The sequence below is a fragment of the Pseudorasbora parva genome, chromosome 17, assembly GCF_024679245.1.
Source record: "Pseudorasbora parva isolate DD20220531a chromosome 17, ASM2467924v1, whole genome shotgun sequence".
NCBI classification, from domain to species: Eukaryota; Metazoa; Chordata; class Actinopteri; order Cypriniformes; family Gobionidae; genus Pseudorasbora; species Pseudorasbora parva.
The window spans coordinates 4414637-4429451 of NC_090188.1; the positions used below are offsets into that span (position 1 = coordinate 4414637).

Below are 14815 nucleotides of genomic sequence, written 5' to 3' on the forward strand. Positions count from 1 at the left end.
ATCTTTTGGATACAAGTCACATCATGGGCCAAGTAATGTTCAACCACCAAAGTGGGTTTTTCAATGGCCGATACCATTCAAGAGTTTGGGGTTGGTCAGACCTTTTTGAAAGAAGTCTCTTATGCTCATCAACCATCTCTGAACGATCAACACACTGAAACCTTGAAGCAGAGCAATCTAAGAGCAAAATTTGGCTATAATTCACACAGGCTCACCAAAATTAGACAATTGAAGATTGGGAAAACATTGCCTGGTCTCATGAGTCTCATGAGATTTCTGCTGCAACATTCAGATGGTCGGGTCAGAATTTGCCAAAACAACATGAAAGCATGGATCCATTTGGTCTTGCATCAACGAATCCAACCCCTTAGTACCAACTGAGCCTCATTTAACCCTCTGGTTCTCTTCATTTATGGGGTCACAATTGGCTTCTTTGTGGTTAAAAGTGACCAAAGCCTTGAAATGTAACTTTTTTTCCCAGCCAGGAAAACCAATGTACACACAACTTGGAACAACTTGAGGGTGAGCAAAATTTTCATTTTGGGGTTTCTGACCAAAGAAGCCCAGAGGGTTAAACACCGTGGTCTGCCTGAGTATTGTTGCTGACTGTGTCCATTCCGTTATAACCACAGCATACACATCTGATGGCTTCTTCCAGCAAGATAACATGCCGTTAAAAAGCTCAAATCATCTCAAACTGGTTTCTTGAACATGACAAAACTCAAACGGCCTCCAGAGTCACCAGATTTCAGTCCAATAGAGCGGCTTTGTGATGTGCTGGAATGGGAAATTCTCACCATGGATGTGCAGATGACAAAGCAAGCTGCAGCGACTATGTGATTCTGTCATGTCAATACAGACCAAAATGTGTGCGTGTGTGTGTACGTGTATATATTTCTGTCTCTGTCAAAACATAATGTGACAGCACTCAGAGATGCATTGTGGGACTGAATCCCTACACAACAACAGACAAAAGGTTAAACCAGTGTCAGGTACAATGCCAAAATTAGTAGCAACAGATATTCCCTGGGCCAGTAAATCATCTCCATCTGATACCTGTGCAGACGCACGACAGCATGCAACACAGCAACATCTGGAAGAAACTCTATCAGGGCGGCTCCTTCACCAACCTGCAAGATGAGATTGTGTCAGGGTGGACGTGTGCGTACATTCAGCTGAATGATGGATATATATATACCTGCTCAGATTGCATGTGTGTATTCATGTCCTTTAGCTACGAACAATGTCAAGCTCTCAAGTCAAAGATCAGGATACAGAACACAGCCAGAGGTTAAAGTGGGCGTTACACATAATGCATACACACATGCCTTGCAAATAAAATTAATCTCTCTGCAGAGCTGCGTCCAACTAAATAAACACTTTTAAATGAGAACGATACAAGAAAAGCAACTTGTAAGCATAGAAGGCATTCACACTGTTTAACATTAATCGTCTTCCAAGACAGTGGCGTTAAACTGAATAATGTGGACATTTGGATAAAATGGCCATTTGAAATTGGTTGTTTGACATGAAATATGTTTGCAATGTTACACGTCCTGTGGTGTGTGTGTGTGTGTCTCTGTTACAGGCAAATCCATGCATAACTATTTTAAGAACTAGAAGCATTTTGCTAATTATTTGCATGCATCTTTTATGAACTCCTTAATTGTGAGACAAGTACATTTCATTTGTCACATCACAGGACCATTTAAAATGTACTGAAGGCAAAATGGAATTAAATGGGGGCCTAAAATGTCCTTACCCTTAAAAATACGTAAACTTTTATGTAGACAAAGAAAAGACAAAGACAAGTCCAAAGAAAAGTCCATTGACGTCAACAAAATTGAGAATTAAAGTAGCTGGATTATTAAATCTGATAGTCGACAAAACACTTTATATTTTATTTTCCACATTCCAAAACCAACAAAAAACATGATACTTGTGTCTCCGCCAAATGACAACAGTTGCACAAATACGGTCTGAATAAACAAACAGGCTTGTTGTGGCGTCAACCAGCAGCTGGCAGAAATCTGCTCTGATCATGCCAGTCACAACTGTTGGTCATTAAAGTAGAAGAGAGAATGAAGCAGACGGGTGACTGATTACACACCGAGCACACATTCACATGGCTAAAGAGCCATACATGTACAAAACACTTACATTAGTATCCAATCCAAAAGAGTTCTGCACACTCAAGTTTCTGCACTGTAAAAACAATTGTTGGTTTTTGTTGGTTTAACTTAAAAAATATGTAACCTGGTTGCCTTAAAATTTTGAGTTTATTGAAATTAAAAATTTGAGTTGATATAATTAGTTTAATAAATAGAAACTCAAAATATTATTGTATCTGAACCACATACAAATTTTGATAAATCATGAAAATAGCACAATTTGGCATGTTTAAACTGTGTCATCTGAAATAAAACACACACAATTACCCAATATGCTTACAAAATCTTTTAATAATATTTTAATAAAGGTTGTCGAATCTCAAAAAATGTTCATAGTATGATATCAAAATTTTAATTTCTATGAACTCAAAATTAGGGCAACCAGGTAACTTTTTTTCTAAATAATTGTTTACAGTGTGTGATATTCTGATCTCTATACTGTAAAACATTATTTAGAAAAAAAGTTACCTGGTTGCCTTAAAATTTTGAGTTCATTGAAATTAAAATTTTGAGTTAATATAATAATAATAAATAATAATAATATGTTTATTTTTCATAGCGCCTTTCAGGAACCCAAGGTCGCTTTACAATGTAGTACAGAAACAATCGGCCTGTTCATGATAACAAATAAACAAGCAGGTGTACAACAATCAACTCCAGATAGACAACAACAACAAAGAAGTTACACAATCAAAGTGAATAATTAACACCAACTGGTCATGTAACATGAAAAGGTGTAAGATCAATTTGATGGCTGATGTGGTGCGAGAGATAATTATTTACTGCCCAAAGAAAACAGGTGAGTTTTAAGTTCGGATTTAAACAACTGTAGAGTCGGTGCATTTCGGATAGTCGAGGGCAGCTTGTTCCATAATGTAGGGCCAACAACACTAAAAGCCCTACCTCCCATAGTAGTGCGTTTAAACTTTGGTACAACAAGCAGATTATCATTGCTGGATCTGAGGGTCCGGGCAGGAACATATCTGTGAACTAACTCAGCAAGGTATAGTGGTGCAGGGCCATGAATGGCTTTGTAGACTAAAACTAACAGTTTAAACTGAATGCGGCTGGCCAAAGGAAGCCAGTGAAGTTGGTTGAGGATGGGAGTGATGTGGACAGATTTTTTATTAAACGTTAGTGCTCGGGCAGCAGAGTTTTGTACCATTTGGAGGCGATGTATAACCATTGCTGGTAAGCCGCTGTATAGAGCATTGCAGTAGTCAAGTCGTGAGGTTATGAATGGGTGAATAACGGTTTCATCATCATTAAAGTTGAGGGATCGGCGGATACGTACAATATTTCGCAAGTGGAAAAAGCATGTCTTAACTGTCTGACCAATATGTGAGTCAAAAGATAATGAAGAGTCAAGCAATACCCCCAGATTACGCACAATTTTTGAAGGGTTAATCCGTACACCATCAATATTAATGAAAATGTCATGTTGCAAATTTTGAGATTTAGGGCCAATCAACAAGATTTCCGTTTTATCAGTATTTAATTGTAGGAAGTTATCAGTCATCCAGGTTTTAAGTTCCTGAAGGCATGAGTTAACAGAAGTGGAAGGATGAGTTAAATTGGGTTTAACTGTGAAATAAATCTGAATATCATCAGCATAACTGTGAAAGCAAAGACCATGTCATCTGATTATCTGACCTAGTGGCAGTACATAAATGAGAAATAAGAGCGGACCAAGTACAGAACCTTGAGGTACACCATGAGTGATAGTAACGGTACTTGATCGATCTTTACCTATTCTTACAAACTGCTGTCTATCTGTTAGATACGAGGTCAACCACTGAAGAGCAGCACCAGTGATGCCTATCGCAGATAGTCGTGAAAGAAGTGCGGAGTGGCACACAGTGTCAAAGGCCGCACTGAGATCGAGCAGAACAAGTACACAGTGTGCACCAGAATCAGAAATCAGGAGGAGGTCGTTTAGCACTTTTAAAAGAGCTGTTTCAGTACTATGATAGGGACGGAAACCCGATTGATGTGGTTCAAAAATATTATTTTGCTCTAGATGAGACTGCAGTTGTACTATGACCATTTTCTCAAGCAATTTGGCAATGAAAGGGAGGTTAGATATTGGTCTGTAATTATTCTGAATGGTATTATCAAGGCCAGACTTCTTTAGTATTGGAGTGACAGCTGCTACTTTTAGATCATGCGGAACACAACCAGTGGAGAGCGATCTATTTATAATATGGGTAATGGGTTAAATAAGTGAAGGCAGAAGTGTTTTCAGAAGGTAAGTGGGGATAGGATCAAGTGTGCAGGTGGTAGAATTAGATCTGATAATCAGTTGTTCAACCACAGATGAATCAGTGAGTAAAAAAGTGTCTAGTGAATTACCTATCAGACATGGATCTAAACAAGAAGAGGAAATTGGAGAAAAAGATTTATAAATGTTATCAATTTTTTGTGTAAAAAATGACTGAAAACTTTCACACAGATTAACTTTTTAAGTGCAAAATGAAAAAATTTTGAGATTCGACAACCTTTATTAAAATATTATTAAAAGATTTTTTAAGCATATTGGGTAATTGTGTGTGTTTTATTTTTGATTACGCAGTTAAACATGCCAAATAGTGCTATTTTCATGATTTATCAATTTTTTTATGTGGTTCAGATACAATAATATTTTGAGTTTCTATTTATTAAACAAAATTCCTTCATTGTATCAACTCAAATTTTTAATTTCAATCAACTCAAAATTAAGGCAACCAGGTTACTAACTTTTTTAAGTTAAACCAACAAAAACCAACCCAAAATGTTTACAGTGTACGAATTATTTGAGCCCTTCCTTCACTGGAAGTCTGTTGATTGTCCAATTTATCCTCCAAGGACTATTCGATCTCGATCATATGTCGAAAATAAGACCCGTCATCTGAGGAATCATTCCCATCTGGAGCACAAATGTGTTGGATGAATTACATGCCGAAGTTCTATACTAATACAAAGGTTTGTTAAATCTCTGATAGAGGCTGTTGTCATTTGTGATGGCCTCCATTATTTGTTGAACGAGTTTCCAGTAAATATGAAGAGCAGATGGCCTCAACTAATCCATTTCATTTGGAGTCCATGTCGTCTCTTCTGGTTAAACATGAAATATCCTTGTAATATCATGCTATGAGAGCGACAACAGTGAAAAACACTGTTGTCTTGGCATCCTTTGGTCCTGATTGCCACATCTCAAGATATCTTATTCCTTTATCCGATGGATTTAAAGCACGACTAAGGTTCGTATGTTTGAGAAACACATCAGCAGTGTATTCAATTGAAACATTTCTGACACACTAAATCAATGCACAACAGAAAGCAAAGTAAATAGTGTTAACCTGGTTCACATTAAACAAGTAGCGAGCAGCTGTCCACCTGTCCTGACAGATGTTATTTTCAAGAGGAGCCTCCAAAATGAGCTTTAATTTCCTGTCATTATGTTATGAATGCATTCAGGAGTGAAACGCAAGATAAACATCCTTCAGTCACTGTGCCATCTAAACCTAGCGATGGGAAGACCAACTTCTCCTTTCTCCCATGCAGGGGAACGTAAGGCAACAAAGAAGAAAACTTAAACATGCCTACAACAATAATAATATACAATTTACCTAAACTGGTCAAGTCACATTTATTTACATACACTTTATACAATATGGATTGTTTCAAAGCAGCTTTAACAACAATAAAAAAGAAAATAACATTGTTAATGTTGAAAGATTTCAGCTCTGCAGATGACAATAATGTTCAACTCGGGAATTCAGTTCAATGACACTGTTAAAGGACAACTCCGGTGAGAAATGCCCCTAGGGGTAATTAACAGATGGTTACCGAGTAGATCGTTCTCTGGGATGCGTTTTCATGAAAATCGAATGTAAAGAATTGTATCTCTAAAAACAATTAGCTTATAACACTAGTCTATGGGGCACAGAGTAGTGAAATTAAATCTCTAGTTAATACCACTAACAAGGCTCAAAATAGCCTCACACTAACACGGTAGCATAATGAGGGTCCATACATGCAAACCAAAGCATTAAGAACGTTGTAAGTGTACAAATAGTTTAATAAGAAGATACTTTATAAACATAGGGCATTACGCGTTCACGGTCAGGCGCCATCTTGGAAAACAGTCGATCCACGAGCACTGTTCTAAGTGAGCTGGTCGATAGGAATTAAGTTTGGGAAATGTAATAACATGGACATTTTTATTTTTATTTATTTATTTATTTTCTCTGTTGCGTTCAGTGTTTTCTTCCGGAAACAACGGACCATATGAGATTCCAAGTCACAGTTCATCACTTAGCAGAGCTCTCGTGGCTCGCTGAGTCGAGACTGTTTTCCAAGATGGCGCCTGACCGTGAACGCGTAATGCCCTGGGTTTATAAAGTATCTTCTTATTAAACTGTTTGTACTCTTACAAAGTTCTCAATGCTTCGGTTTGCATGTTGGGACCCTCATTATGCTACCGTGTTAGTGTAAGGCTATTTTGAGCCTTGTTAGTGGTATTAACTAGCGATTTAAAATCACTACCCTGTCGGAGTCAGTTAAAAAACGATACAAATGTGTGACAATTCAGTAGGGCTGGGCGATATGGCAAAAAAAAAAATCCCAGATTTTTTGCCAAAAAATTCGATTTACGATTGTAATCGATTTTTTCCCCCCTCCTACTTAAAATCAATCTGCATGACAAAGAAATTGTTCAAAACAAGTTTTAACTTTATTATATTTAGGTAAAATATTTGCGGCTTGGTAGAGTTCCTACCTGGGGTGCAAAACTTTCAGCATGTGAATAACCCAGACCATTCCACAGTATAAACGGGCACCATATTTTTTGCAATATACAGTATACATATCACAGGTTTATTAATTGATATGCAGATCAAATTAACTTTTATTAACAACAGTAATGTGCAAAAAAAGTATAGGGAATCCTTTCTTTCACAAGACCCCTTTAAACTTTTAGTTTTACAAACCATCACATTAAAAATAGCATATTTTGGATATTTAGAGCTTTGAAGTGCTGGAAATAAGTGCAGTAAGTGTACAAATAATGTACGAAACCATTGGAAAGTGCTTGAATTTCAATCTCAAAAGGTTGTACGAATTTTGAGATAAATAATGACAACAACATTAAATCCATGTGGTTTTACTACAGTAAATCAAGGTGAATGTTGGTGATTTGTGACTGAAACCCCTGACCTTCACTCAGCTCTGATTGATCTGATATCTGTGGTTCATAAGAGAATTCAGCGCCGAACGCTTCCACTAGATCACAGTAGCGATGTTATTAATTCTGTGGTGAATTCAAACGCTCTCTCACTGGATCTCCAGCGCTGTGTATCGTGTCTGTCATGAGATCGGCCCATGTATGAGCTTGCGCTGCATCCGTTGTCCGCGCAGCTCAAATGAGCGCAGCTCCGTTCAGACTTCAAACACACTTTACAGCGGGGTATTGTTAATTGTTCTGTGAAAAACTGAACCAGTGACACTGTATGTTGTTAGACGCTATCCTTGTTGCTTATGTATCTCTGTGGCACTGGCAAACGCGCGGGGGAGGGCTGAGCCATTACGGAAGCCCAGAGGGAGCGTCGGCGGATTTTAAAGAGAAAACCGACAAACAATAAACTACAAACTCAAATTAATCGATAAAATCGATTTATCGCCCAGCCCTACGATTCAGGTTTTGGTTGAGATGTTAAACGAATCGCGATTTAAACAGCAGGGACGCCATATGTGGCTCTCACTTTTATGTGGATATGAGTGACTTCACTTTACAGGCACGATAACAACGAGCAAGATGTAGCTAGCGTTACAGACTATGCTGGCACACTGGTGTGACGAAGAGTGAAATAAACTAATGTTTTCAGTTCATTCATATGGAAGTGTGTGCAAGCACCGTCAAAAAGAAGCATGGCGACAGCGAAGCGCGTAGTTTATATTGACTCATTCAAATCGGTGATAAGGCGACATTTTGACTTCACCTTCCGACGACTAATAAATCACCACAGTGAGAGGCTCCAGTCACCTCCGTCTGCATGTAAAAAGATAATAGGCCAAACCACACTGACCGACGGATCACAACAAGGTGCATCAGTGTTCACAGAGAAAGATAGTAAGATAATAAATGAATTCCAGACCCTTGTATCGCGAAAACGTGTATCGCGATTCGTTTAACATCTCGACCAAAACTGAATCGAAACACATTTGTAACAATTTTCAACCGACTTCATCAAGAGAAAGACCAGCGCGAGGATGTATTTCACAGACTGTAGAAGAAATCTGTGCTGTTGCAGAACCAGTTGTATTTATTTTATTGTCTCTTTCTCTAAATGTGTACATTGATTTTATTTTCAATAACTTGTTGATTATTATGGCATATTTATCTGAATGTGTTCGGTTTTTCTAAAGCGAGTGTAACAATACAAATTATTATTAAAATCTTGCTTTTATAACAATGTTAAACCCCTGTCACTGTTGTAATTAAACTTGACCGCAGGACGACGGTGAAGCAGCTGAAAAAACCTTGTCCCAAGAAAACATCAAATATAATTTTACAAAGAAATATGCATAATTTTGTCTGAGAAATAAACAGACACTTTTATTTTATTTTATTTGTCTTAAAACTCATTTTGTACAAAAAAAAATTAATTGTGAGAAAATAGAATCGTGAAATTATTATCATGTAGTGTTGCCAAAAGTACAGATCGCGATACCAAATCGGTTCTGAAATTTAACAAATTAGCTGTACAGTTGAGCTGTAGTCGTAAACACCTCTGATTGGCCATTGTGCTCACATGCTTATCGGATGTGTGCCTGTGATTGGCTACAATGATCAACGCACGGTTTGAAAGCGCAAGCAGACTTCGACCAGCGAACCGGTAGGCTGATATACGCCTGCTTTCAAACACTCTGTGAAAGCGCTCTGTGAAAAGCGTCATTGATGTATATTTACAGCATGTTTGTGAAGCGCTGGTCAAGAAATTACAGATATATTGATGAGCGTGTGAGCACAATGACTAGTCAGAGGTGTTTATGATTCCGCTTGACAGCGCTCAAAGCGTCACGTTTTTTTACATTTCAGTACAGATTTGGTATTGCGTCTGTACTTTTGACAACAATCCGGTTTTTAATGCTGACCTCACGCGGCAGCGCTTCCGGGTCCAAACGCTCTATCTTACACCACAAGAAAAACTACAAATGGTGCTAATATACACACATAATGTGGTGTAATACTACAAAAAAGTTATAATCATAACCTTTTTTTCCATACCAAAATTCCAGATGGCCAGACAAGTGATTTATCTTTTATAAATCGTTATATTAATGTCTGTAACGCTGTGACCATAGAGACTGTTGTGTAGACTAAGTATTTAAAATGTTTAACTTTTTTAAATGTTTGATGTTTAATATGAAAAAATAGCGGTCATAAACGGCGTCGATGGCATTCTCAAATGAAATGAGTTGAGGCTTGGCCCAAGAAAGGCGTTCCTGCGTCATGACTTAACAAGCAGATAGCATTGTGAATCATATTCGTATCACATCGTGAGTTGAGTGAATCATTACATCCCTATCATATGTGAACTTCAGCTCTGAAATTTGATGGCTTTGATTTTACCCAGGCCTGCAGCACCCCTCTCAGAAACTGAAGCTTTCGCGCGTCGATCGCCCCTCGGTGACCGGTCCCAGTATATCTGCCCCTGTGTTTTCTAATGGAAGCGAGGCAAACAAAACAATAAAATTACACCTCAAATATTTCCCCCCCAAAGTTAGTTTATGCCATTGAAGGCAGTTATCATCACAATGTGTTCATTTTAAAAATAAGTTTAGTTTTAGTTAGTTATTTGATGCTATGAAAGGGGGGGGGGGTGTGACGTCATGATTGACAGCTGAGATCGACGTCTTCTCTAAATGAAGTTGTCACTGAGGCACTAACAGACTTTTTTCGGGATTTTTAGTAGCAGATTGGAGCTTTAGCTTTTATTTCTACATTTCCATTACTGTTTATTTCACACCAACATAATTAATTGTTCTGCATCTGTGAGAGTGTGGGAGGGCTTTTGATATCGTGACTGCACTTCCTGCTCTACTTCCTGCTCTCTACACTGAAAAAAATGACTTTGTGGTATTGTAAAATCTATTACATTAATTCATGTAATTTATACATTGTAAAATCAAGATTAAGTTGGATCTATATATCTTATGTAAAATGTACACAATTTATTAATGTAATAAATTAACTGAGAAGAAAGAGTACATTTTACTATATATTTACAAATAGTATTTAATGTTTTATAGTCAGAGCACATTCACCTAAAAATACTAAGTAAATTTTAATCTGAAAAGCAAAGTGTGTTTGAATCTGCCCGCCCGTTTTTGTTGTTGCTCAAAAAGATCCCGGTTCAGAGGCAGAGATGGTTTGGGATGTCGCTTTTACATGGCTGACTTATTCTCGGTAAGTTCTGACCTTTCTATTTTAGATTTGTGATAACGATGTACTTCGTTTTGATGGTTTGATTATTGCATAGACGTTACGGTTTAAAATTGACTAAAAGTGAGTTTTAATCACAATAACGGTAGCTAAAGCTAAAGCATTATCCACTTCTATAAAGTTGAGACTGGTGTTTAGTCAAAGATAGAGGGGATTAAATGTAGTTAGCCACGTTCTTGTAGATAAAGTCACCCTGTCTGGTTAACTTCAAAATAATTTAATGTTAGCTGGCCATGATTAAGTGCTGGCTGCCTGTGTGTGTGTCCTCTAGCTAATGTTAGCATTTTTTTAAAGTGTCTAAGTTAGTTGTTTTTATATCCACTGAAAATTTCACAGCAATTATTATATCAAAGCATAAGTTAGTGTGCACTCTGCACTAAAGAAGGAAAGTTTGGATGGCAGGTGAACTCTGATACCAAATAAGCATTGATGTATAACGTTAGCAACAAGTGCATGAATGTCAGCAATTCTATTTTAGTGAGCTAACGACATGAAGGTCTGGTCACCTTTTTAATGAAAATAAAATGTAATGTTATAAATGTAATTCTATTTCTTAAATGGAATTGTGTTCTTTCTTTCTTACAAACTGTATGCAGGAGGACAGTCGCAGTGTTGCCGCTGAACATATCCTTAAGATGGTCGTCCATGGAGCTGATCGAGAGGATCCAGTCGATGAATGAGCATTAAGGAAAAGTGACCATTCTGTTTCAGCTGGACTATGCATGTGCTCGTCATTAAAGGGTTAAGTTAGTTCAGTTCAGTCAAAAATGAAATGTCTGTCATTAACTCCTCTCCCTAATGTCGCTCCACACCCGTAAGACCTCCGTTCATCTTCACACACAGTTTAAGATATTTAATATTTAGTCCGAGAGCGTATGCAAGTGTATGCACACTATACTGTCCATGTCCAGAAAGGGAATAAAAACATCATCACAGTAGTCCATATGAGACATCAGTGGGTTAATTAGAGTCTCTTGAAGCATCCAAAATACATTTGGGTCCAAAAATAACAAAAACTACGACTTTATTCAGCATTGGCTTCTCTTCACCGTTTGAATCTTTATTTGAGGATTGAACACAAACACGGAAGAGAAGACAATGCTGAATAAAGTCGTAGTTTTTGTTATTTTTGGACTCAAATGTGATACATTTCATATTTGGCTGAACTAACCCTTTAATGTTAGTTATGCCACTGTTGGCTGCTGATGTTTAGTTGAACCATACATGGTTAATTCTACAGTTATTGTAAATTATAATGAATGTACCTTAACTACTTAATCAGTTGATGTGAACATTACTGATTTAATGGTTAATTGTAAATTTTGACATAATAAACTGTTCAACTTTATTGTATTTATGTGTGATTTGTGATACATGTATTTGATGCAGAGAAAATTATTACATTTATTTGGTTTAAAATAGCAACATTTACATAATAATAGTGAGTAATATAAATTAATTCAACTAAGTAATTCAAAATGTCAAATGGACAAACATTATAAAATCTACTTAATTACTTCATAAGAGTAAATAATACAGATTTATAACATTTTCACAATAGTTATGCTCCTTTTAAAATTAAATTTACTTGATTACTTTTAATAAATACAACATGCGAAGTTAAATATAATTAAGTAACATTTACTTAATGTCTTTGCAAATGTTACATTTATAGTTAAGTACATTTTACTTAATATTGGCAAGTAAGTTGTACTTGATATCGCAGCAGTAAATTTTACTTAGAAAAACTGAGTGCAAATTGTTACAAAGATTTTATCAAGTAAATCTTACAAGTTGTTTTTATCAGTGTACTGCACAACTCCGGTCCCAAAATCACTACTGCGCAGACTCGGTCCCAAGATCTCAGCGCCGTGCAGGCCGCCTGAAAGCTTTAACTCGGGCAAGCGGGTTTTTCCATATTTTTTTACGGATTTATGGTTTTACCATATCAATTCAAGTTTGAGGAAGTGCAGCATAGTGGATTTGCTTTTGAAGCGTCGACATGAATACAAGCTAAGCCAAACTCTTCCAGTCTCAGCTACAACTACAGTGTTTGAGGGCGGGGCAAAGCAGACGTCACGGGCAACCAAAGAAGACCATAGGCTGGCATTATGCAAATTTAAAACGAACCTATGTAGGTTTCGTGCAGGAAATAAAACTGGAATTACTTACGACTCGGCTGTTCAGAATCGATTCTCTCTTTTAGGTGACAATAACTTTAATTGTTGTGCAACACCTAAATTTTGCAGACATTCACAAATGGCTATATTGCACACTGCATGAATAGTAATAATAAAAAAATAAAAAATAAAAGCATAATAGGGGCAGTTTAACCAGGCAAATCTGCAACCAAACCACTTTTCATGGAAATAAGCATTCTGATCTATCTCTATGAAATAAAATAGAATATGTCTATGAAGTATAAAGGCTTTCCAGGTGGTTTTCATCCTCAGAGACATGAACATCTAGGAAGGATTTTCACCTGTCCGTGCACCCCACATATTATGATTGATACGGCTATAAAGAAAATGTGTTTATTAACCTTGACACTGCACCGCACAAGGACTCGGCTGTGTAACTTGTCTAATCAAATGTGCAATTATCTGACCATAATCGGATACACGCTGGCTGTTCAGAAGACAGAGAAAACACTCATACTGAAGTCATTTGAGTGGCACAGCACAAAGACTCCTGTATTAATATCTACACTGTTCACTATAGCACTTCTGATGATTTCTTTGTTAGAGCAGAATCAAAAAAGACAGCTCATTATTAACTAAGAGGCTGCTTTTCCTTCCCTTACAAAGACATACCATATAATGGTAGAGTATTGGTTTCAGATAATATGATACTTTGATATCACACAAAAAATTAATTTACATAGTGCATGTAAAATACCATGAAATCACCATGGTAAATGTTCAAAATCATATGGTTTGCATTACAGGCATTTTTTTACAAAAGTAAGTGCTATGGATAAAAGCCTAGAGCAGGGGTTTTTATACCATGCCACAGACCCACAAATATGATCATCCTTGTGCAAGCGTGTTATTCAAAAACCTAAAACATAATCAAATATCATGCGCAATTAAGTATGATTTAATATCAAGTATCAAGTATACAGTCTGTCATTTGTCACTCAAGCACCACCATACATTAAAAAAACAAACAAACTTCTAATTCTGATACATGAATGGGTAACGTGGTACATATTTTCACTTCAATTGTGAACATTTGACAATCCCATCCTCGTGCAACTGGACTGTTGATCCATAATATCATTCAAGAGCCCTCTAGTGGATTTCTGACAGCCTGTGTTTAAAATCAACTTTATTTTGACTGCATTTGTGTTATTTAAAACACAATCCATGAACCTGGTAACTCCACAGTCCATGATAAACACAATATACAAAATGACAAAGTGCATGTGTCTGATGCATGCTTATCTTCACCTGAGTTCTCAGTAGAGAGCATAATAGACAGCAATGAGAACCTCCCGAACAGAAGGACTTTCTGAGTACCTACTGAGTTGTCAATCAAACTTGTCAATCGTTGACAACAACGAACGCGCCCAAAACGACCAAACCTGCTGCACGCGACTATGACGCCTAGACAGCTCACTAGGCTATAAGTCATAAAGTAAGGGTTTATAGGACCAGAACTGAAACATATTTACTGAACTTAAAGAAATTAAATCACTGTAGTTTTTCAACGGACGCTATTCTCACAAAAATCACAACACGACGTAACGTTAAGTGAGTGAGTAACGGCACAAGTGAGCCTACCTTCAGCATTCCGAGTAGAAGAAAGTCCCATAATGTTTAGATAAACACCAGTCTAATTCCTTTAAAATACAAAGCCAGTGATTTGATTATATTCCATACAGAAACACTCGGATGTTGTCGGAGCGGTTGGTACCTTCACCCTCCACTCACTCAATCCAAAATACTGCCGTTTGTTCGTTCGCGTGAAGCCGGTCTGTGGCCCCGCCTACCGCGGCAGGTGATTGGTCGAGCTGTTGCCAAACTCCGCCCACGCACTTGTTCACAGAGTGGGCAAGAATATATATGTACTGTAAATAGACTGTAAATAGACTGAAAGTATTTCAGATATCTTTATAGTTTTCACGCCAGGTCCTTTAAAATGAGATTGTTTGCTG

At 37.2% G+C, this 14815-nt stretch overlaps 1 protein-coding gene across 4 annotated transcripts in view; it reads right to left on the reverse strand.

Moving 5' to 3' along the window:
- Window positions 1-14609, reverse strand: part of LOC137044573 (signal induced proliferation associated 1 like 2) — a 175711-nt gene extending 161102 nt beyond the window's left edge. For 2 of the 4 annotated variants that reach the window (XM_067420635.1, XM_067420633.1), the window contains exon 1: window positions 14442-14608. The gene's annotated coding sequence lies outside the window, so the exon portion shown is untranslated. Of the gene's footprint in view, window positions 1-14441 lie in introns of all 4 variants that reach the window. The other 2 variants (XM_067420636.1, XM_067420637.1) reach the window with 2 other exon arrangements.
- Between the last annotated feature and the right edge of the window lie 206 nt (window positions 14610-14815).